A 26,562-nucleotide genomic window follows, 5' to 3' on the forward strand; every position below is an offset into this window, starting at 1 on the left:
CAATATTGAGTTGAGACTTAGCCTTCTGTAGCTTACATCTAAAAAGTCCATTTCTTCCTTTCTGGAGCAACGTTGAAAATATGTTCAGAACCCTTTCATGTGACTAATCTTCAAAAACTCTGAGAGTTATTGAATCATTTTATTGTTGCTTTTTAATAATCTACTATTTATAGCATATGAAGCTCATTAACACAATTAATAAATGCCTGTGTTATTAATAAGCATTTCTGAGGCATTACAAATATCTCCCAAGGATTTACTGATGCTATTTCAGTCTTATGTTTAGATTTATGGCTTTGTCTTGTGGGGGCTTGAGGGAGGGAGACAGACGGCTTTCTTTCCCTAAGAGCAAAGAATATAAAAACTCAATTCTAAATCAAAATGTCCTGAGTTTAATGAAAACCAGTAACAGAAAGTCCAAAGATCTGTGGCTGGGCTTCTAACTTGAGAGAACAAATTAAAAAGTATCAGATTCAATTTTCCAAAAGATTGTGATTTTCTATTTGTATGTGCTGCAAATTTGGCAGGCTACATAGATTTAGAAAAAAATTATTATTATTTTTCCAATACTTTCAAAAATGTATTTGCGTCTAAACCTTAGGGTGCATTCAGGTAAAAGAAAAAAAAATCTATTTACGTATCCATTATCTCTGAGTAGAAGTCGAGTTTGATGAACGCTCCACACAACTAACAAATGTTTGCCTGCCCAGATGGCTTTTGCTCTAGCATAATGCTCAGAAAATAAATTATTGCTATTATTTATGCTCATCATAAACTATGTCTGCATAACAAGTTTCTCAGAGGAGCTGAAACTAGTTTTTGCTGATTCTACAACACGTCTCATTTGTAAAAGTCAGAAAACTGTACCTTTCTTGTTCCAAGTAAGAAAATGTGTTAGAGAAGCATACAGATGCATGGAAGCACAAGCGAGTGTTCAGTTTACCCATGCATAGAGACACTCATGAATCAACACTCTGGAATATGGAAAGCCATTAAGTGTCAGCTGTGCTTATAAAACAAAATTATTAGAAACTTTAAAACTACCAAGAACTGTATGTACCTGCTACGGAGACCAAGATTGCATGACATGGGAGAAAGATCCCATCCCCAAAGATAAGATCTCAAAATATAAAATAACGTGAGACTCTTACAGGAGAGACTATAATGACTTGCTTAGAAATGGCAGTTGCTAAATTATTGTGTAAGAAACAGAGTTCTGTTTTATTCCCCCACTCTGCAACCAACCAAAGCTAGTTATTTATCCCACCTGTAAAATGCAATAAACCTGCACATGTCCCAGAAGGATAGGTGAGGATTAATCTCCTGGAGGTGTCTGGAGTTTCACAAATGTTGTTGTGGTGATATACAAATTGTGGTCCCTTCATTTTGCTTTTATAACACGTTCATGGTCTTAACACACTGGAGGATACCTCAGCTGTCCAGGCAGTACATCACCCATGCATTCAACACCCATCTTCAGTACCTCCTGAGGATTAGCTGAAGATCGAGCTAAAAATATTGTTCAGTGATTGCACATTAAATCACATGAGGTTGAGATATCCAAGGTCTCGATTTACTTTTGTAATACAAATTAACCTTGTAGGTGCAAAATTACAGTATTATTTTATAATTACAGCTGTGGTCTCTATATTTATGAGATACTACAAAATACCTGACCTTCCCAATGCAGGTTAGCTAATTATTTTGTATCCAGCTAGAACAAGTTCATTAAGCTTGAATCTCAATGGAAGTATGGCTAATGCTTCATCTTACCAGATTCCATTGTCACTGGTGGTGGTGAATTAATTAAATTTAGTATTCAAGCATGAATTTAGAATCTAAAAGACCCGACTAAGTGCACCCAAGTGATTATTTGTTGTTTAGAGCATCAGATATACAGTGTAAAGGTGCTATAAATAACTTGGTGTATATTTGCATGTTGACAAGTTACTTATTTACTAGACCTTATGCTCATTCAGGGAAGGACAATTTCGGGCTTATTTTTGTACATGTGTTTCTAAACATAGCTCTTAAGGAAATACTTTGCAAATGGGGAACAGATAACATGTTTCTTGAACAGTTTTAGGTTGTAGTGAAAGATGCAGATTTTCCAGTCAGTTGTATTAGAGGATAAAGGGCTGTCATATTCTTATTTGTATGCATGTCAATCAATGATAAGCCTAAGACCTAAAGTCCTGTACAATGAAATCATATTTATTTGCCCTTTAGATTTACAGTCTTAAACATACATCATAATATGTAAGTATGAGATGTTGTACAATATTTATTTAAAAAGTTCAATCTCATCAAAATGCATAGAGTTGAAGTGTGGAGTCCTCCCTAATTACAGAAAGTGGGGGACAATACAGAAATCATTCTTTCTTACTCTTGAATTTCAAATACACATAATAATACAAAACACTTCAATGTTCAAATGTAAAAAAAATTACCTAAAGCAAAACTGACTGTTGAAACTTATTTTGTAAGTATAAAGCTAAGAAAAATGATTTCTGGCCTTTGCAATAGGCTTCTTGCAATTTTTCTCAGCCTGAAACTTCATAGTTTTTATTTCTTTTCTTTATTATATAAAAATGCAAGAGCCATTTGCTTGCCACCTTCTCCCCACCCCCTCTGAGTAGAACTCACAGCAAGCCTGTGTTATTAATATGAAAGTTTTAATTTAAGAATTTTAATATATATCACAGAAATCCTTTTGATAAAGTAGGAAAATTCAGGGCTCACTTATTAAGACACGGCTATGAAATTAACTTCACTTATTCTGAAAGAATTTCCATCTTAACCATATACATTCCATATTCTTTCATAAGATTGATGCAGGGCCAATTTGACATTACTCAAGTGTGCTTCAATGCTGGTTTAATTTCCACTAAGAATAGTAGAATAATGTTTCATTTCTGCTAAGAATAGAAAAATTGAGACAGTGGTGGAAATGCAAATGAAATACAAAAGTTGAACTTGGAGAGCTTAAAAGTAAACTTACAGAAAGTAGACTCAGACACACAACCCAAGTCAGAGCTATTGACGATAACAATACATACATACCACAGGATACTGACTCTACTCCCTGAATTTTCAGTTCCTTCAGATCAAGAGCCCTACGAGCAAATGATTTTGTTCTCTGTCAGCGGTGCACACATATAGGCTTTATGGGCTGCTGTACATCAGAACTGGCTTCAGTTTGTGTTCTCGGCACAGGCAATGGTATAGGAATATGTATACATGGAAACAGTGGATGTGTAAACACAAGAGGATGCCAAAGATCAGGCTGTAAGAGTTGTCCCATATCTCACCATTGATCCTCTGAGCACTCATATATTGAACCCTTGCACTGATTAACTTTATATCATCATGATATAGAAGAAAAGAGTGAGTTGGGCTTCCATTGTCTGAGGTTCTAGTTCAGTTTCACTTAGCACCGTTGGGTTGGGCCCATGAAATCTCGATGCCTGTAGGAACATGTGATAGAGAAGGCTCATTCCCCTCAGGACAGCCATTTAGCCTAATAGAGAAGAAGGTCTCAAATTGTGAATATCCACCTTCAGAAGTCTCCACCAGTGATCTAACATCCTTCCATTAGGCTCTTTCTTAAAGCCCCTAACCCCTCTCAGTAGCACCATTAGAAGAGGAATAAATCTTTATATAAAAAAAAAATACAGGCTTATGGGGGCACTTGTTCACACCATGGTGTTGCCCTTTGTTTCCTATAACTTGCTTTACCTCAGAGTGATAAAAATATATTAATCATAATAATAATAATTTAATATTATATATTAATATTAAATATATTAATATATCAATTGGAAAATTAATAACTATAAGAACTTGGAAATCTGTTTGAAAGATCAAAGGACAAGACAACTGATTTCCTATCCTATCTTCCTGCCTCGACAAAAATATATGTCTCTATTATTTTATGCACAGTGAATACCACAGTGATTTTGAGTTATTATGATCAGAAAACATAACCAAAGTATTTAAAAACAGGATATAGGTTTGTTTCCTCATGCAAGTGTAAGTACTTGTGTAGAAATAGTTGTGCTTTTCTCTATGTCTTCCAATTTGATGTTCAATATGAATTTACTGACTTTATGACATTGTGGTCCTTGATGAAGCCCCTTCCAGGGCTAGAAAACAGTATCAAAATCAAAGACTGAGACCACTGTTAAATATAAAAAGTAGAGAAAATAAAAGAGAGAAAAGGGTATCAAGCGGACAAGATCCAGCAATTTTTGTGTCATCTGAAACACAGCATTTCTCCAAGAAAGAATTTAGAGCAAAACTCTTTCTTTCAGTCATGAAATCAAGCTATTTATTTCTCTAACAGTTTTGTGTGGTTTCTATTTATTTTCATTGGTTACATTTTTCATTTTCATGGTTAACAATCTGAAAAAAAGCAGGCTAATGGAGGAAAGGCTTATTCTGGCTCTCAGTTTGAGAATGTACAACCCACGGTGCTAGAAAAGGCACAGCATCAAGATCTGAGGTGACTAGCCACACATCCACAGCTGGAAGGCTGAAAGAGAGAAGAAGAGTTGGTTAGAAAGCTTCAAGCCCTCCTAACCCAGGGACCCACTTTCTCCAGCCAGACCCTACCTAACATAGCCTTCACAAACCAGCAGCAGAAGCTTGGACACTTGTGCCAAACACATGAGCCTATGGAGGACAGCCCACATTCAAATATTACTGAATCAATATGTGCAGGGACCTTAAGTGTTATTTTTCTAATTAACTTCAGCAATAAATGAATACAAGCTTTAGTTGTGGCTGCTTTAGAATCATTGAAAAACTTGGTAAACACAATCTTGCAGTTGCCCATTTCACGGGTGTGTTTTTGATCTTTGGGAAAGCTGCCTGGGTGGTTTTTCAAGATTTACTTGTGTGCTTTTATATGTATAAGCGTTTGTCTGCATGTATGTACTACTTCTTTGTCTTATACCTGCAGAACCAAGAAGAAATCATGTGATCTGCATGGAACCATAAAGATAGATAATTGTAAGACACCTTACAGGTGTTACGAACCAAACCAGGGTCCTCTACAAGAGAAACAATTGCTCTCAACCACTGAGTCACCTCCCCAACCCTGATTGTTTTTAAATAAGGTAAAGCTAGATCTATTATTCATCATGGGAGCACATTTAATAAATTCTGGATTGAGAGAAGTGGACAAAAAAACATTTTTAAGAACTTAAATACCCTAAACACATGTAATAGTGTACAGCTGCTGAATCTTGCTTGGCCATGTGTAAAGAATCGTCATTCCTGGACCTAGAACACAGCCAGCAGGGTGTGGGCTTCCATGAGTGTTGTTGGTTGTATAATGTTTGTATAATAATGTACATATTTTCATGTTACTTTTTTGAGGAACGTTCTCTCTGCCAAGGTTAATGACTCCATGATAATCAGAGGCAACAAGAGTCCAGGAGTCAAGGGTGTGGCTAATGTCTCAGCCAAATGGTAAATGCTGTGACCTTCAGGACAACCCTTAAGGCTGTGGGAAAGGACTCTGAAAACGAGAGTTCAAAAATATATAATTTCTTAATTATGCAAAATATAAGGATGTAATATGAATTGTATAAGAAATTTCACAGATTTAAAGAAACAAAGACAGCTACACTTTAAATCAGCTTGTCAGAAAGATAGTAAGGAAGGAGATAAAGAGATTTAGGGAGTACTGATTGCAGGGCAAGATTCCACCCAACTAAATTTTTTTTATGCTTATGAAGACTGGCATATTCTGAGTTCAAGATCAGCCTGGGACAGAGGGAGTTTAGGCTCAGGCCCAGGTATGGTAGGAATGGTGATTTCGGGGTGGGGTCCCACCCAACTATCTTGTTTGTGTTTGTGCTTGCTGTCTCTAAGAATCAAGTGTCTAAGGTAGTTGCAGACTGCTGATTCATGGGATGGTAAAGCAGGAACCTGGAATAAATGACTACATTGATATGTAAATAAAAGACTAGGCTTTGGGTCTACATGAGATGAGCTAGCAAAGCACCATAGGAGTTCTTCTTTTAGAATTATTTCTAGCAAGAGCTGAGTTGTTTGGAGATCTCTGGAGAGTGACTATAGCTATTTTAGGATTTTTTTCTGACAGGATTTCCAGTTTGGGTCCAAAAAAATCCATGGAGAGTGAATACAGCTCTTTTAGAATTTTTCATAGTTCTTTTCAATTTTTTTCTAATAGGATTTTTGAGCTTGGCCAAAAATTCCAAGAATTGCTTGGAGAGCTAATGAAGCTCTTTTAGGACTTTTTCTAGTAGCTACCTAGAGAGAGCTTTTTGGAAGGTGAACATAGCCCTTTTAGATTTTTTCAAAAAAAAAAAATCAAGAATTTTTTATAGCGGTATTTCTGATTTTGGTTGGAAAATCCATAAGCTATCCAGGAAGCTTTTAGAATTTCTTTATAACAAGAGAGCTCTGTCTCAAGCAGAAAGTGCTGTCTTGAGAGAGTTGTTTCAAGCAGAAAGTCATATTGAGCAGACTACAGAGCCAAGAGCGATCTAGAAAGAGATATCTAGAGAGCCATCTCAAGCAGAACACAGGCTATCAGCTTGAACCCATGATTTGACTTCAAATATTTGTTTTGCTGTTTCCAGGTAACCCTTCTCTCAGGAATCCTGACCAAGCCAAGCCTGGACCTTGACACACACACCTTTAATCCCAGCACTTGGGAAGCAGAAGCAGGTGGATGCCTGTGAGTTCCACGACAGCCAAGGCTACATACACAGAGAGACCATGTCTCAAAGAAATTTTTAAGACCCAAAATGTCTTGAAATGAGAAATTTCATGAATGTAGAATAGGTTAATTGTTGCTTGAGGTTGGGATCCGGAGGAGAGTGTGGGTGTGGATATAAAAGGACAACACACACCACAAGGATCCTTGCTATAATGGACTGCTCTTTCATGACTGTATCAAGGTTAATATCCTGTTTGTGATTTGGTGCTATAGCTTCTCCAGATGTACTCGGCCAAACTGGGTAAAGGGTATAATACCACTCTTGGTATTGTTTCTTCTGGCTGCATATGAATATCATCTCAAAACAAAGGTTTATTTTTTAAAAAACTGAAATATGTCAACATATAGGTACAGAACACCAATTGCTTATGCTCTAAAATCAACAGTAGACAAATGGGACCTCATAAAATTGCAAAACTTCTATAAGGCAAAAGACATTCTCAATAGGACAAAATGGCAACCAACAGATTGGGAAAAGATTATTACCAATCCTACATCTGATAGAGGGCTAATATCCAATATATACAAAGAACTCAAGAAGTTAGATTCCGGAGAACCAAATAACCCTATTAAAAAATGGGGTACAGAGCTAAACAAAAAATTCTCAACTAAGGAATACCAAATGGCTGAGAAGCTCCTTAAGAAACGTTCAACATTCTTAGTCATCAGAGAAATGCAAATCAAAACAACCCTGAGATTCTACCTCACTCCAGTCAAAATGGCTAAGATCAAAAACTCAGGTGACAGCAGATGCTGACAAGGATGTGAGGAAAGAGGAACACTTCCCCATTGTTGGTGAAATTGCAAGCTAGTACAATGACTCTGAAAATCAATCTGGTGGTTCCTCAGAAAATTGGACATAGTGCTACCTGAAGATGCAGCTATACCACTCCTGGTCATATACCCAAAAGATGTTCCAACATATAACAAGGATACATGCTCTACTATGTTTATAGCAGCCTTATTTATAATAGCCAGAAGTTGAAAAGAACCCAGATGTCCTTCAACAGAGGTATGGATACCGAAAATGTGATACACTTACACAATGGAGTACTACTCAGCTATTAAAAACAATGAATTCATGAAATTCTTAGGCAAATGGATACAACTAGAAAATATCATCCTGAATGAGGAAACCCAATCACAAAAGAACATACATGGTATGCACTCACTGATATGTGGATATTAGCCCAAAAGCTTGGAATACCCAAGATACAATTCACATACCATATGAAGCTCAAGAAGAAGGAAGACCAAAGTGAGGATGCTTCAGTGCTTCTTAGAAGGGAAAACAAAATATTCAAGGGAGGAAATACGGAGACAAAGCATGGAGCAGAGACTGAAGGAAATGTCATCCAGAGACTGCCCAACAAGGGGATCCATCCCATATACAGACATCAAATTCAGACACTATTGTGGATGCCAAGAACTACATGCTGACAGGAGCCTGATATAGCTTTCTCCTGGGAGGCTCTGCCAGAGCCTGACAAATACAGAAGTGGATGCTCACAGCTAACCATTGGACTGAGCATGCGGTCCCCAATGGAGGAGTTTTAGACAAAAAACCGAAGGAGCTGAAGGGGTTTGCAACCCATAGAAGAACAACAATATATCAACCAACCAGAACCCCAGAGCTCCTAGGAACTAAACCACCCATCGAAGAGTACACATTGAGAATTCCATGGCTCCAGCTGTATATGTAGCAAAGATGACCTTGTGGGACATCAATGGGAAGAAAGACCCTTCGTCCTGGGAAGGCTCCATGCCCCAGTGTAAGGACGTGCCAGGGAATGGAGGCAGGAGTGGGTGGGTGAGCACCATCATAGAAGCAGGGGGAGGAAGAATGGGATAGGGGTTTTCTGGAGGGGAAACTAGAAAAAATGATAACATTTGAAATGTAAATAAATAAAATATCCAATTTTTAAAAATGAGGTAAGACTGAAAAAAAGAACTATTTGAGTCAAAAACTTTATCCCAGAAATTCAACTGCTGATAGATGACAGCAGGCAGTATTACTTTTCAAATCTTCTAAAAATTATCTAATAAACTCTTAGCATATATAATGTCTAAAAGTAATTCCATGTACCCGAGAAGGAATGCTGATAGCATAAAGAATGAACAGTACAAGAAAAAGAGCAATGCAATGCTGAGAAACTGTTTTAACCACAGCCCTACCCATTAGTATCAGGATAGGCTCCAAACTCAGTGACATCACACCTAGGCGACAGTGACCCCCACATCTGTACATCCGTTGCCAAGACAACTGCCACACATTCCCAGAATCCACTTGGCTCACCTCCCACCTTTACCTGGGAGAGGCTTTATCCGTATCCAAATAAATAGGCAGACCCTTCTAACCTTTCTTTCTCTCTTCCCCTCCTCTTCTTCACAGCCACCATCGCCCTTTTCACCTTCAATAAAACCTCACTGAACTGTTTGGCCTGCTGTGGTCTGTCTAGACAGGAGCTGCTGCACCATCTAACTCAACGCTACCCAATATTGTTCTTTTATTTACTGTATGCCTCTTCAAGTGATTGTTTATATGTATTATACTCAGAGACCAACCTATGAGGAATGCTGTGTGGTAGAGACAAGTTGACCACATACCATGTATATAAATAAAAATAAAAGTTAGAACTCCAGCTAAAATCATTCAACACAAATGTATTGTATGTTCTTATACAGAAAACAACAACCAACCAAACAAAACAACATAAGGGAGGAGGAGCTTATTTAGGCTCACAATTTGAGGATGTACAGTCCACCATAGCAAGGGAAGCAGGAGCGTGGGACGGTTGGTCACGTTGCATCACAACGTGGCAGGCTCAGTTCTAATTTGAAATATGTGCACCCAAAACTTTTCGTATAACATCTAAGGTGCCACAAAAGAGCCAGACTCTGTATCTGGATATATTCTACTTCTTCTTTCAACCTCATCTTCAACTTATACTACAAGCTGTTTGGTATTTGTCTGTATGCCACAAAGCCAAACAAACAAAAAACTGTCATCTCTTGATAATCTTTAGGACCAACTGTGTGGACCCTAGTTTGTTCTGCCATAAAAGGGAACTCTCTTGTTCATGATGCATATGACATGAAGAAAGGCTAGAGGGAGCTGTGAGCAAAGGACTTTGGGATTTCTGGTTCCTGAAGTATGATCTGCAGGAGGAAGTATGCATTAGTAGAAGCAAAGTGCCCTTAAGAACTACTACAGTGATTCTCAGTCTTCTAAATGCCGGGACCCTTTAATGCAGTCCCTCATGTTGTAGAGACTCCCACAATAAAATCATTTTTGTTGATACTTCCTGACTATAATTTTGCTCCTGTTATGAATCATAATATAAATACTTTTGGAGATAGAAGATTGCAAAGGGGTCATGAACCACAGGTTGAGAAACATTGAGCTACAGGATTTTCATCTCATAGGGAGATTATAATGACAGGAAGATCATAAAGATCATAAGGGTGACAGACTAAGAAAGTATCATAAAAATTAATCTTAATTGTCAAATTGACAGTATCTAGAAGCATCTAGGAGACAAATTTCTGGGCATGTCTGACCAAGAATTTCTAGCTTGGGTTAATTGACTTGGAAAGACCCATTCAACATGGGCCCCATTGTATAAAAAAGAGAAAGGGAGCTAAACACAGCATTCCTTTCTCCCTGCTTCCTGACTGTGGATGTGATGTGACCAACCACCCCATGCTCCTGCTGCCATGCTTCTATGCTATGGTGGACTGTGCACCTCAAACTGTGAGCCTAAATAAGCTCCTCTCCTCACACTTATTTTGTCACAACAACTGAAAAAGTAGCTAACACAGAAAATAAATACTATATTCCTCAACAGTGACCTGACACTCCCTTCTTACATGTTTTCCATAGATATCTCAAACACATTAAGATGTATTGCAAACAACTGATAGTGGAATACATTTATTTTTATCTCCTCCAGACAGTTTTGCTTGTGTTAAGACTTCAATTAGAATTGCTCTGATGGAAAAATGAGAGAGTATAAGTGAGTCTGTAAAAATGATCATTGGTCACTGTCTACTTAGAATCCCTAGGGCAAACAAACATAGGTCAGCATACTTAAAAAACATAAGCATTAGGAAGCTTAAATGCTAGTTTCATTATTCATACACCAAATTTTATATTTTTCATTTAAAATGAAATATGAACATATTTATTTATTAGGATGCTTGATAATTAACATGTTATCCCTTTTACCAAGTGATAACATACCCTTACACCAAGGAGAGGATGTTTTCTTCTAGCATTATCTGTGCCATAAGTTCCTGCCAAATAGCCACAATTTCCCCAGAATCCCTTTGAATTGTTACTGCCTCTGATACTCTCAGAAACACAGCTGGTATTGGAATGAGAATATAAGGTTGCATTCATTAAGAGCACATTGAACATTAATAAATGGCACTTGGACATAGACCTAACATTAACAAACTAATTCAAATGATGAGGGGTGGGAGAGACTGCTATCCAAAGAAAGTTCCTCAGTCATGCTGACATTTATGGAGATCTTATACGCAAAGGCACAAGGAGTCAGTGTTACTGTCATTCTACCTTGTGCAGTGGAGGAAGTTTGCAGATGAAACTATACACTATCCCTGGCTTAAGTTTCTCCTGGTTCTTCCTGTTGTTAAATGGTAACATTTTGCCTCTCACCACTCTTAGGTATAATTTTATTTTTTTAAAAATAGGAAGATTAAAAACTGGTAGAAGAGAAGATAAGGAGATGGGAACAAAACAACCCTGTTAAGACAAATAAAAATACAAAAACCAGATGTAGTTATAATATAATATAAATAATAATAATAAACTATAACAATATATTATTTATTATATTATTATATCATTATAATTTATTATTACTTATAATAACAACTTATTATTATTATAAATTATAATAATATAATAGAAACTGGCTGAAAACCCTACATGCTAGTAGACAATATGATATACAAACAGGGAGGGAGTAGACAGGAAGGGGCAGAGGCCACAGCCTATACCGAGAGCCTTTCAATAGACTGCTGAATGAACTGGATCTGCTGCTTTAGTTGAGAACCTTCTTTGAGGGTAACAGAACAGGTGATGACAGGCCTGGAGAATTCCACAGGCCCGTCCTAAAACCTGTCTGGAGCACACAAATACATAGGGGACATGCTTGTCTTCACACAACAGAGGTAGATGCAGGATGATCTCCAAGGGCTTGGCATCTGCTGTCACCACAATGAATTCAGCAATGCCTCTGCTGAGGGTTTTGATGACTTCGTTGGCTCCTTTCTGAAACTGCTTGGTAGTAACACGACTGCAGTACAAGGTCCAGCAGCTTCTTGGCAAGGTAGGAATCTACAAAGGGATAGGCCTTTGCATTCACATCAGCCTCTGTAATGACCACAATACTCTGGCCTCATCTTTACTCGAGAACAGCCCACCTCAGACAGACTGAAAAGCTGACCAGAAAAGGAGTAAAACTCACTTCTAAGTTTTACTTTTTAAAATCAAGACACCTTGGGAAAAAAATCACATCTCTAGCACTCATTTTTTTAAAAAAAATTTTCAAACCAACAAAATTAAACTAAATCAGAATTTTGAAACAGGTCCCTTGTCTAGAAACATCATTTAAAAACAGGTGACGATGGAGAAGGCAATGGAAGTAATTTGATTACTATCCATGCTTAAATAAGTTTAATTCACACTGATCCAAGCATGGTGAGTTTATCTGAGTAGTCATGGACGATATACTGTTCCCTAAAGTTATTTTTTAAAGGAAATTATCAATTCCTGCTTCTCAGCCACATTAGCAATGTGGATTGGAAAAGGCACCGACTGTCTATTGCTGTGTAACAAATAAGGCTAATCGCAATGACTATAGGTCAGGAATTCCAAAAGGGCTAAGCTTGGAAATTCTCACAGTCTTTAATATAGTCCAAGTCTGAATGTCTGTCAGGATGAAGTCATGCGAAGCCTTGCCTGGAACTGTCAAAGAGCTCAACCACATGACCAGCTATTGACATAAGGCCTGTTTCTTCTTATGGGCACTAGGGAGACTTGAGGGTAACACAGCACTTCGTTTTCTGTATCTTGAAAGATCAAGATAACAGCTACGATGTTCTCAATGACAAATTATCAGAAGTTATTCACACAATCACAAATCCACTGTATTCTGCCATGCCCGTGTTTAGGAAGGTACTGGGCAAGGGCTTATTACCCAGAAGGGGAAAGCACTAGGAACTATTGTGAAGGCTGACTACCACATATGGCCCTTGTGGGCCTTCCTGTTCTAATGTTTTATAATTATAAGACATTTAGAATTACTACTAATGACACTAAAATACATCCATTGAAAATACAACTAATGTTATACATATGTAAACCACATTGCTTTCACAAAAAGCATATTGACTGTTTAAGGTATCTATCTCTTAATTCTTAGAACCTGGATTATATTACCTAATAAAAGAAAAGAGATTTTGAAGATACTAATAATTTAAAAACTTGAAATAAAAAGAATATTTTGGATGCTCTGGGTTGTCCAAATATACCAGAGATAAATTCAACAACATTTTTGGTTGTGGTCAAAGTTGTTGTTTTAAGGAAGGAAGAGAGTAAAGAAGATTAAAAAAAAATTGACACTCAGCACCTCTGGTTGTAAAGATGGAAGAATGAGCTTAAGGAAAGTTCTAGAACCAAGAAAGAGAAGAAATATCCCCTAGGTCTCAGAAAGTAACCCAGACTTCATGGACTTTGATTTTAGTTACCTCAAGACTAGGCTCATACTAGTAGTCTGACCCACAGAACTACAAGAACCAATAAAATGTGTGTTCTTAGAAGCCACCAGTTATGCCACAGTGACTTAATTTTTAATATTTCATCATATTAAATTTTTGAATTATTTAATGGAACTGTATATTACCTAATAAGATTTTCAATCTGCAAATCATGGGCATTGTATTTTATTTCTTTATATTAATACTCAAGTTTTGCCTTGGGATCAAACTGACAAAAATCAAAATCTTCTGAGCCAGGAGATACCTTATTATGAAATTATTTTGAAGGACATGTCTCACCTCTTCAAGAGATTGCACTGGTTTTCATTTTTAATATCTCCTTGCAACTGTTAAAGGTATTTAATATTTATAAATTTAAAATTTATTTGAATGAGATGAAGATAGAAAATGTTCACATAATAGTTAATTCATGTAAAATTTGATTGTATTTATTTCAAATGATTTAATTTGCACTAAAAATAATACCATTTTCTTTTACATGTAACATATATATACTACTATTGATCATTTCTAATGCTTTATCTGAGTACCCAACAGCTATATACTATACTCAGTAGGCTTCAGAAAGTTAAAGATTTAATCACTAACCTCAGAGCATGCACATCTATATATGCATATGAAACAATATATTAAAGATTAAATTACAGTTAAAATAAGCAAAAAAAGTTTTAAAATATAGCCAGTGACTGATTTCCACACAAGTTATTCAGAAAAGTAAGCCGCATGGAACTTTGAATAAAAAGTTATTATCACATGAGATGAGGGAAATCATTATAATATAGATGTTATTTAACCTGCATCTTAAAATGTACAATAAATTGTAGGACATAAGGAATCCTGGGTAGCTAGCTTAAATGTATAAAAACAATTCTATTATATAGAATTCACCCAATGATATGGTTATTGATTTACTGTTTACAAATTTCAGATGGACATGAATGTCTTTACCTGTGCTCTGGCTTAATTAGAATCTCAAGCGACAAGTACAAACTCAAGATTCATGTACATTTAAGCTGTGCACCACGTTCGGACGTCCGTGTGTATAGCAAAATGACTGTTCTCACTAAGCAAGTTAGCATGTCCATCAGCTTGTAATGACATTTGTGTGTCTTTGTGCATATGTGTTTAGAGTACCTAAAGCTACTCCAACATTGCTTTTCAATATACAATGGAGAATGTTTGGCAGTCTTCCTGCAACACATTGAAACTCTGGATGTAGCTGAAAGAGTAAATACTTTGAGTTAACATTTTCTCATTTCTTCTATCCTCCAGCTCTGATTGCCACCATTGTGTTTTTTCTATGGGTTTGCCTTTGTAAAATTCCATATTTGAGTTGTATTATATTATGCATGACTTGGCTTTCTGTGCATCAGTTCATTTAACAAGCATATCTCATTGTTCATATATCATCATTGCCAAATGATATAATCTTTGGTTTTTAAGGCTAAATAGTGTGTGTCTGTGTGTGTGTGTGTGTGTGTGTGTGTGTGTGTGTGTGTGTGTGAACATTCTTTGATTCTTTGTCAGTGGGTTGGTAGACAGTTTTCATGTCTTGTCTATATAGATAATGTTGCAATGAGTTTATCTGAGGTGAGGTTTTAGTGTATTTTCCTTTGGGTATTTACCAGCAGATACATTGCTGATGATATTTTAATTCTACTCAATAGATGTTCAGTGGGTAAAATAGGTAACATTGAAAACAATGACGTTATATAACGAGAAGAAAATATAGTTTCATAAAATAAGTTTAAAGGCAAATGAATTTCTATCTTTAAAAATTCTCTAAAACCTGTTAAAAGCTTGTGTTAACTTTTTATAAAGAAGGTAATTAAAAAAGTAAATTGAGAAGTGTCAAGAAGGAAGGAAGAAATACATGTTAATAAAAATATGACAGAACCTTATCAATCAGACATGGTGGTAAAGGTAGATTCGATATGAAGCTCAAGGTTTAGATCCCAAATATCATGACTATCAACTATACTGCGGTTCACAAGAGTGTGTGTGTGTGTGTGTGTGTGTGTGTGTGTGTGTGTGTGTGTGAGAGAGAGAGAGAGAGAGAGACAGAGAGACAGAGAGAGACAGAGAGAGACAGAGACAGAGAGATAGAGAGACAGAGACAGAGAGAGACAGAGAGAGAGGAAAGACTTAATAGGAAAATATTTATCTGGCTTTCAGGATGTTGAATAAAGTATAAAGTATACAAAATGTGGATGGGTGGGTGAGTGGGTGGGTGGATTAATGGTGGATGATCATTTTGTGGTGGGTGGGTGGACTGTATCTCAGGAGAGAAGAAATGATCTTGAGAGCTGATTAGCATAAACACAATGGTGCTGTGAGGATGGATAACAGTGGGCTAGAAAAAAGCAAAGAAATATGTAATGGGAAAAGCCTCCATTAAAAAAGTAAAGGAATCTAAAGAAACTCTAGTAGAGGGGAAAGTAGCCGCAGAAATACTCAAAGGCAGCACTGGGAAAAACATTAGGTCTACTGTCAGGGTTAAATGCTGCTGCAATGAGAGAAAAGTTTCCCAGTTTAGGAACTAAGTATAAGCTTGGTTTAGGTGAACACTTAAGAAGACTTTATCTCACAGAAATGATAGAAACAGACATTAACTCTGTCTACCTCAAACTCATTTTGATTCTGAAATCTACCAAATCAAGAGGAAGTCCTATTTTGTGACACTAAAATAAGGACCATTTCTACAATACTCAGTATTCCATCTCATGTTTTGTTGAGGAATCCTTCCTATGTGTACATTCTGACGTAATTGGAGATATTAGGAGCAGCTAAGCAGACAAAGTATCCGTCATCCGTCGGTGTCAGTATTACTGTGTGTACTGGGAGATGACGTTGCTCATATAAGAGTCCAATGGCACTACAGGTAGAACCCAAGAAACTGTGTTATACATGGAACAACAGAAGACGGCAACTGATGGTAATTACAAGGCACATCTACAAACTAATTCGTCAGTGTATAGACATCCTCATTTTAAAGACTGTCTAATTTTGAGACAGAGCAACAAAGTAACCATTCTACCACCCAAATAATTGATGTTGTGTATTATGATATACAACACAAATAGTTTCCTCTAAGACCACATTGTCTTTAGCAAATTTGCAATAACGATTTATAGCAATGTGAAAACATATTAAATTAGCAAACCTTCGGGTTCAAAAAGGTTTCTCTTACACGCCAGTAGATGAAGCCTGCTGCCTCCTCTCATGCTGACATTTTTGTCAACACATTCTGTTAATTATTCAGGATAACATTTTTCATAATTGGCAAGGCCATGCCCCCCTGCCTGGACTTTCTCAGTAAATGCTGAAAATTGCTAAACACAGTTTGTGTGATTTATTTATTTATTTTTGTCAGATGACCTTATTAGTGCTTCTCTCACTGAACTGTGTTTGTGGGTGGATGTGGGTATGAAAATGCAGTCTTGACTTTTTCAGGAAAAAAGTTACATCACTTTACACTTTGTAAATTTAACAACCAAAATGTTATCTGTACTAAGTGTTTCGAGGAAGTGCCATTCACTTCTGACTGGTTTGATGGAAGCTGATTCGACAATGGCCTCTCATATGTGTGTTGTCACTGATACTGGCCCCATTCCAGTTGGCTGCTAAGGTGTCTAAACATTCAGAAACAGAAATTACCCATAAAACTTGTGACAGCGTCCTCTGGGTTCATGGATACAGATCACTGCACATCTGGATGGGTTGTTCTGGCTGAGTGTATAATGTCATATCCCTTGTAAACACAATACACCTGTCTCTCAGTTTAACAGACAGTTTTTGAAGCTGAAGCATTTGTTTTCCCTGAGAAATGAATCGCACCACATTATTTACAAATATTAAAGCCAGAAGTGACAAAAACACTTCAGCATTTCACTTATTTTATCTTCAAATGTAGTAACCCTTTGATAGAAGAAGAAGAAAAAAATCTGCCTTACTTTGGCACTATGGAAAACTTAAAGGGAGATAAGAAGAACATCAAATAATGGAAGAATTCCTTTGCCTTTTAGAGAATAGAGGCAAGGATTTGTAACTATTTTCATTCTTCACATCTTGAAAGTTATTTCTGCTTCCTGTGTTACAAAGAATTGAACAACAAACTTTCTGTGTGCTTCAACTAAATATAAGGAGAATTAATTGCTCAAGGAATACAGTGTATTTCCCCACCATTACACTACTTTAGAGGAGCTTGAAACCCACTATAGAATGGCTATGTGTGAGAAGATACAATACTCACCAATGAATGGATGTCAATCATGTGCAAGGTGGAAAGAAGGCTGGTGAAGAGTGACAGGTGCCACAGTTGAAAATGAGAATGAAAAGACAATGAAAATTGCCCTTTGATTTAAGGCCTGATCTGCTGCCTTCCAATTCACTCACTGTGAACTTCTCTGACCCTCATTTTAAAATCATTGACTCTAAATGAGCTACTTTATTAGGTCTCCATTTTTTATTTCCATCTTGCCTAGAATCGTATATCAGATTTTCAATCCCTGACCCCTTGTTTAGATTCTGGGTCTCAAATACAAGTCATATTTCCAAGGCGCACACACAGGCTTGCCCTCATCATTACGCTTATTGAAAACATCCACCATAATAGTTAGACAGGGAAGGAAACTCATGCAGACCCAGCTCCCAAACACTGTTAGGACATTTGGAGGTGGGGGGACAGAAAGATAAATAACCTGTAGAATAAAATCTTCAGAGTCCCTAGGATCATAAGTGTGGTACACTTAAAGTCCTTTAAGAAGGCAATGTGAATGACAGCCTATAAGTAGATAAATAAATAAATAAATAAATAATAAATCACTTTCAGTAATTTTTTTTATGACTCCAGGACTTCACACTCATAATTCAATGTTAATGCCTTTAAATCGTTCATAGATTTTCCCATAATTATTTCTTTCTATCCCATAGACCTTTATGGAGCATCTGCTATCTGCCAGGTTCTCTGATGGATGCTAGGTAAATAGACTTGAACCAATCAATCTTTGGCACCCAAGAAATCTTCATGATGATGAAGAAGAGACAAGGAGATAAAGTATAGAGAATAATAGCTGTGATTGACTGAACAGCAGCGCAGACCAGAGAAAGAAAGGGAAAACAATACACAATAAAGAGCAAGGGATGGAGGGGTGAATGAAACCAGAGGTCATCTCATCAAGTGAAGTAAAGTGGCTGCAGAAAGACAAGTATTGCATATTGCATTTCCCTTCATATGCAAAAAAGAGAATTTAAAACAATAATGCTATAGTGAAAACAGAATGAATTCAAGGAAAGAAAAAAAAGAATGAAAAGATGAGAGAAGCAGACTGACTGAAGCATGACAATAAGCATGTATAGAAATGTCACAGTGAATCCATTAATATTTATAACTGTATAAATTAATAATTATGAAGGGCAAAGAGAAGGCGGGAAAAGAGCGTAACATGAGTCTTAAGTCCATAGAGGCTCAAGAAATAGCATCTCTTCTGTAAACAAGAAAGAACCTAGTGAGAAATAACCCAGGATCAGAGCAGAGAGAAGCTGGTATGCACTCAAAGCTTGTGTGCCCCAGACACATGCTGAGTTCCTACTCCCTGGGATGGCAATAGTAGGAAGGACCTTGGGATGTGGTTAAGTCCCAAGCATGGAGGTGAATGGATGAATGTTATGAAAGAGTCCCTTAAACCTCTCAAGTCTCTGTAGTGTAACAAGTAAGAAGTCAGCCATCTGCATCCCAGGAGAGAATACTTCCCCAAAACACATGGGATCCTACCTTAAGCTCAGACTTCCAGGTTTTATAACTTCTTTGTATAAATACCCAGGATGTTTTACTTAGTTGCAGCAGCCTAAACTAAGACACACTGAAGACATGAGATTATAAATTCACTATGTCATGTATTACTGCCCATTCCGTTTTCAAGACTATGAGCCCATCATTCATTCCAAATCTAATAACTGTTTCAGTATTTTGAAGCCTATGACTCATGGTAATGATGTCAGTCTGTGAGGAATATAAAAGTACAAATATTGTGATTAGAAATAGCAGCTAGGATGGGTCCCGAACAACAGGAACAGGGGCCATCCCAAAAGCTGTTGTCTGTATATGGGATATGGTCTTTTGGCTGGGCTACCCTGTCTAGCCTCAGTGGGCGAGGAAGTGCCTAGCCTCACAGAGACCTGAAGTGCCAGGGTACCCACAGGGGTAGGGTGGAGGCTCACATGCTCAGAGGAGAAGGGGATGGGGGTTGGGGGAAGACTTGTGGGAGGGGTGACCAGGAGGGGGCAGTGAGCAGGATATAAAATGAATGTTTTTAAAAGTTAAATTAAATTAAAAAATAATAGCAGCTATCCCCTTTCAGTGTCTTCAAAACCTAATGTTACTCTAAAAGTTTTAATGTATAATACAATATTGGTTCTGTACCTTCAGGTACAAGAACTGCATGAATTTAAAGTTACTCGCTTTTAACTAAATTATTGATCTTCCAAAGATGATTCTGGAAAGATATTTCTTCTCAGGGCCCTGCAATATTGAAATTTTGTTCTAGTCAAGATAAACAACTTTCTGAAATTACCAGTGACTTTGAAAATAATTGTTTCTCATTCACTCCATTATTCAGATCTCATTCCCTCTACCAAAGATAGACAGAACAGCCTAAACTAGAAGGGGGGAATAGGTCACCGTGAAGCATACATATACATACGTGTGTGAATGTGTATGTGAAGCCACACAAGCGACAGAGATACCTTGGATTTTTCCATAACAATTTCAGAATATAAGTATGCACCTAAATATTTACAAGAAATAAATTAAAAAAAAAAAAAAAAAAAAAAACCACCGGGCCATGGGGCTCTGATGTCTCTCCACTCTCTGAGCAGCATTTGCATCAGTCTGACTACTATGGGAGTGTTCAAGTGCCCTGAACCGAAGAGCAAAGCAAGTGTGCCTGTATTTGCAAGTGTCCCCTCACCTTAAGAAAAGCCCTCCCTGGCTTCTCTGCCCTCTGCTTGGCTCCGGAAGCCCTGTGATTCCCGCTGCTGAAGCCCCAGTTTGCTCTCAGAACTGTTTGATCACTCAAGGACACAACAGAACAGCATGTAGCGCTTGCCTTTTTGGCACAGGCTTGAAGTTCAGCAGTAGGTGGTTTCTCACCAGTTTGGCTTGCTTTAGGACAATGAGTGACAAGATGTTAGTTCACACAGCATGACTTATGTAACTTACAAAAGGAAAAAGATCAAGCTGGAGGTTTGTTCAGCAAATCAGCAAGATTTTGAAAACAAGAATAAAAGTCTTTTCCCTGTGTCCCAAGATAAAGAGGATTTGGCCCAACTACTAAAGGGAGACTCAGCATAAAAATAAGTGAACATGGAGAATGCCCTTTTGAGGTTAATGCCATCCAAAACAGCCAGACTAGGTCCCCTGAAAAAGATGTCTTTTGCAAACAGAGAAGTTGCAAACAAGATACCATTTAGCAATGTGTTGACTCACTAGAACAGTCATATGACCGTAAGCAATTTAAATCTTTTTTTAAAAAAAGTCTACCTTAGTACACCCAAAACTACATGTAATAATTTTGTTAAATCCCAATAAGATTCACGTAAATGTTTGCCTCTTGCTTGGAGGAAATTTTGGCTCCACAGAAAAATCATTGCCAGAAAACCAAACATCACTTAACATGAGAGCCGATGGCTGTTCTGCAAACTTGAGAAAGAGTGTTTTTGGGGTTCCCCTTTTGATTTATCAGTATGGTGTGGGAAGATGCATGACCATTGTTGAAACACAAGGTCAAGATGTCTCAAGGAGCCATGACAATCTGTTCACAACAAAGCCTTCCTCTTTATTGCCTAGGCAGAGTAGTCACAAGAATTGTTCAATGTTTGTGGGGTTTTTTTCCTCAGAAGAAAGAGAAGAAAAAGGAGGAGGAGTGAGAGGAAGAAGAGGGAGAAGAGGAAGAGAGGGAGTAAAGAGAGAGGGAGAGGAGGGAAAAGTGGTAGAGCTGCAACAGGCTTTGTAGGAGTCTGCAAGGCTAATGTCAGTATTCACTCCTATTGTGTCTGAGTCTGTTTCTTCTGGCTTTAAGGAGCTGGGTTTCACCAGGCCATTTTGCACCTTTCCCCTTCACTCACCTGGTACAATCACCTGCCCGCACAGCTATAAACAGGCAAGATTATTCCACCCCTATCTCTACAAATATTGAAAATATCTATATATCTTTGAAAATGAAGAAAACATAATTTTATAATCTTATTACATAGAAATGGGACCAGAACATTGCAAATCAACTAATCTTTCTTAAACTAAGCCGGTGTACATGCTACATAGTGCAGGGTTCTAGGCTTTGGGTTGGTGTGATTTTTGAGACAGGGATTCATTACATAGGCCTGACTTGCTATACAGACCAGGCCTCAATCTTAAGACAGTCCTTCAGCTCTGGTTCCCAAGAGCTGGGGTTACAGGAATATGTCATAGTGCCTAGGGAAAACTCCATATATTTTATATATAAAAATATTGAAAAGGTTGACTATAGTCACCAAAGCATAAAATTTGGGCTTTAATTATGAGTTGTGGAGAACTATATTCACAACTAAAGAAATGGACAATCTCCAACTTGAGCATCTGAACTTCTGCATTATGATAGCTGCTATCTACTTTACTGAGAGGTTGTAAAGTTCAGCTCATGCAATGATAGTAAGGGTGTGTAGAAATTGTAATATACTCAGAGAATGGTTAGATTCTGGGTATATAAAGATAGTGTGATGATTTTGTCATGTTGTTATGAAAGATGCCTGCCTCATTCAATCTCTGCTCCTATTTTCAATCTCTGTAAAGAATAATTTTCAAAAATTAAGTCATGATCTGCTCTAGAATCCTCACTGCTATTCTGCATCTCTCTTATGTCATATGCTTTTATACTTTCAGATATAAAGAGGGCATTAACCAACTTATAGACACTAAAGATAATTTTGTACACAAAGAAACTAAAATACAGGTACATGATAATGTTGTTGCCCAGAAGTCTCCTTTGCAAGCTCAAAAAAAAAAAATTGTAGTCACACAACAATAAGAATTCATCCTTGCCTTCTGAGTTCTCTGTGGCCAAGAATACTTCTTATGGTGATTAGCACCAGAGCCATCAATTTCTAATGGGTATCGGAATGCCCCAAGTTCAGGGAGTATTCTGGCCATGAGAGTTAACAGTAACGATCAGTTCTGGCCACCTGTATTATTTGTGTTTGAAAAGTGTCCATGTTGACTGAACAAACACTCTCAGGCACCACGCATCTGTGGTCTGCAGGGTTACTTTCATCACACTAAGCCTGTTCTTTGAGAGCGACCAGCTTCATGCTGAACTCAGCATGAGGACAACAGGGCAGGACACCAATTAGTGAAGGCATTTGCACCAGCCTGACAGGACCACTGTGCGGGGAAGTTCACTGGAGCCTATACAAGAGAGGAAGCATGTCCTTCGGCAGTAAATAATTAAACTGAAAGGGAAAGGCGTTATGCTTCATAGGTGGAGATTTGATTTATGTTCAGGAAAATCTGCAGCCTTCAGAAATCTGATCAGTTACCAGTCCCACATGATCTTGACAAAGCCGCTAGGAACTGCACAGTTCCCTTGTACTGTACTTTCTCTGTCATCTAAATTCAGTTTTTGACCTTCAGCAGGGCGGACATGAAAACACAGGTTAGGCTGTGAGTAGCACAGCACTGAGTAGAAGTTGTCGGAAGCCCATCTCTACTTCCTGAAAACAAACACTCGCCATCATGATTTGTTCTCCTGGCCAGTGAACACATCAATCCTGTAGCTTCCAAGTTTTCATTTAACCATAATGATTAATTTTTCTATTTTCTAGATCTGTAGAGCTAAAAATAAAGGTAAGGTAAGTAGCCAAGTACTGAAAGTAATTTTCTCTAGCACATAAACTCTGCCTTTAATCCAATCTATAGATCTAATTCCCACTTGGTCTGTTTCCACTCAAGTTGTTCTAGAAAATACAAAGAAAAGATCACAAGCCAAATCTCCTGTCTGATAATATTCTCAGAAACTTTAAACAGCTTTAAGAGATTTGGCCTCAAACCCAAACATTAACATGATCGCTCAATTTTAATGAGGTCAAGCAAGCTGCTGGGCATCTGGCCGGTGCTCAAGGTCCTGCCCTGAGTGTTGAGGGCCACCTTGTTCTTACCAAGAATGTAAGAGGTAGTGACAGGTGATAATGTAATGCAGAAAGCTGTTGCCCCAGGTCACTGCATCTTTGAACCCCCATTGGATTCCCAGAGGCAATGGCATAGGTTGTAGGTAGACATAAGCAATTTTCTCATTATCTAAGGAGCCAAAAAAGACTTTCTGCAGAGAATGATTTTTAAAAAAAAATTTAAGAGAACCCCTAATATGTGTGGGTTTACCAACCTGAGAAAGGAAGGAAGGAAGGAAGGAAGGAAGGAAGGAAGGGAGGGAGGGAGGGAGGGAGGGAGGGAGGGAGGGAGGGAGGGAGGGAGGCAGAGAGGGAGGGAGGAAGGAAAAAGAAAGAAAGAAGGAAATTCTGAACAGAGATATGGAGGTGTTACTGCAGTGAATATCTACATTATGACATTTAAATCAAGGTAAACATATGTATGTACTCACTGCTCACCTATTTACTGTGAAAGCATTCAAACTCTTTCTAAGCTCTTGAAAGGCATAATACATTACCATTATCTACAGCAACTCTACCGTGCAACCACACACTAAAACTCTGTGTCCCTCTCGTCATGTAAATTAGCACCTGTGAACCAACTTTTGCCTTGAACTTCAGCCATTGATCAACCTTTACCAGACACTCAACCACCTGAGAAAAGAATCGCCAGTTTTTGAAAACTACTTTCCTGGGTAATAATAAGAGTGTAAACAGGATAGCAGGTTCGTTGGCACTCCAGGGTAAGTCCTCTTAACTCCCAGCATTGTTGAAAGCACTCCCTGACTGCACAGCCTTTGCAGTAGCCATTAAATTCACATAGGCATTTATGTGTGTGAGGCATAGCTGCTCTGACTAGGGAAACAGATTTTTTCCTATTTAATTTGAACTAACTTAAATTTAAATCGTCACATTCATGAGGCCATTCGCTGTGGCTAATGGCTGCTTCATTTGGCAGGGTGGTTGCAAAAATGGACACACAAGAGCTAGAGAGATGGCATGGCATTTATGGAGTACTTACAGATTTTGTTGTGGTCTAGAGTTCACCCACATCAGGTGCCTTACAACTACCAACCTCCAGTTCCAGGGGATCCAATGCACTCAGATTCTGCAGACACCTGCACTTCTATACGCACACCCCATCTCACAGACAAATACACATACTTTGGAATCATAAAAACTAAACTGTAGGCATAAATTTTTGCAACCTACTTTTAATAAGAGTTCAATCTTTCCTCTAGCCCACCACCCAGGAGAAGTACTGGAAGAGAAAATTATTAGGATATGGGAAAAGTGGACCTGTTCAGAAATAGTTCTTTTGGGGCGAGCTTAATCTTTGACAGCAATTTGTTTCCGTAGCCAACACCAAATACGATTCAGCAGCTGCAGACTGGTGTTCTAGGCAGGCAGATATCGGCACGAACTGGGAGCTACAGTCCGGTCCTTTCAGCAAGCAGACACCAGGCAGATGTAGTTCAATCCTGAAGAAACCGCCAGACCAACCAACGAGCCTGAGGTGAGACAGCAGAAGTGGCAAGCTGCCTCGGAAACCCTGAGAGCAGTTTTTGGGTGAGTTTCTCTCAATGGCAATGTTATCACGAGTTGAGCTCAACAACACTATGTAAGGCAAACCAATACATGTGTGTCGTTAGTGGAGAATAATGAGGCAGAGCAAACCAAACCAAGGCTCAGTACTCACCTCCCACTGTCTGTGGGGTCATATTTCTACTCCTTCATCACAGGTTCTTTCATATGTTTGCTGTATCCAAATGTCTTTTCGCCTGTGTCTGCTTCAGGAAAACAGTCTTTCATGTGCTTGCTTTACCAAGATATCACTTCACCTGTGTGCCCTAGCAAACCATCATTTGACATAACAAATTTTCCAAAGAAACTAGAAGTTTCCACTTCAATAAACCTTTTCCTGTAAAACCCATACAAAGCTTATGGGCTGAGAATCAACCAGAGCTGCTATAAGCATGAAGCAATTTTTCTCCCATTGCCATCTTTTGTTGAGTTCCTTAATTAATTAATTAATTAATTGATTTTACCACTAATTGAGGCTTCTCCTCCCTCCTGTCCTCCCAGTCCCTCCCTTTCACCTCCCCAACCCCCGCACACCACTCCCTTCTTCAGCATAGAAAAGAAGGCTTCCCATGAATATCAACCCACCTTGGTATATCAAGTTGCATTAGGACTAGGCACATCTTCTCCTATTGAGCCTAGACAAAACAGCCTAGTTAGGGGAAAGGAGTCTAAAAGCAGGCAACAGAGTCAGAGACGGCCTCTGTTCCAGTTGTTAGAGTCTCACATGAAGACCAAGTTTTACATCTGTTACTGATGTGTAATGTACCTACATCTGTCCCTTGTATGCTCTCTGGTTGGTCATTCAGTTTCTGTGTGTTCCTATGAGCCCAGGTTAGTTTATTCTGTAGGTTTTCTTTAGCTGTCCAACCACATCTGCTGAAGAAATTAAAATTTAAAATGAGGGTAGAAAATCTCACTTCTTATGTGAGATTGTTGTTAACATACCTGGGGATAGATAGGCTAGCCATCTCTACATATGCCGGGGGCAAAAAGAACATCACACAGTGCACCATGCAACTTTGCTAATTCCTAGGGTAAACTAGTCCACCAAAAACTACAAACAATCAGTTATTTAAGTTAATGAAAGAAGCACAAAACCTAAGACTCCTTAGGTTTATGGAAAGGTGCTTTTAGGCATCGTCTATTTTCAGTTGTAAGGCAGGGAGCCTAAGAAGAAACAGACTGATGATACATCAAGAAAAATATGGATTACATGCAAAGAGCTTCCTTTCCACTTCAGT

At 38.1% G+C, this 26,562-nt stretch overlaps 1 pseudogene; it reads right to left on the minus strand.

Moving 5' to 3' along the window:
- Window positions 1-11,773: 11,773 nt before the first annotated feature.
- LOC117706849 (NHP2-like protein 1) lies at window positions 11,774-25,458 on the minus strand (annotated as a pseudogene).
- Between the last annotated feature and the right edge of the window lie 1,104 nt (window positions 25,459-26,562).

The sequence above is a fragment of the Arvicanthis niloticus genome, chromosome 4 (genome assembly GCF_011762505.2).
Source record: "Arvicanthis niloticus isolate mArvNil1 chromosome 4, mArvNil1.pat.X, whole genome shotgun sequence".
Classification (NCBI taxonomy): Eukaryota; Metazoa; Chordata; class Mammalia; order Rodentia; family Muridae; genus Arvicanthis; species Arvicanthis niloticus.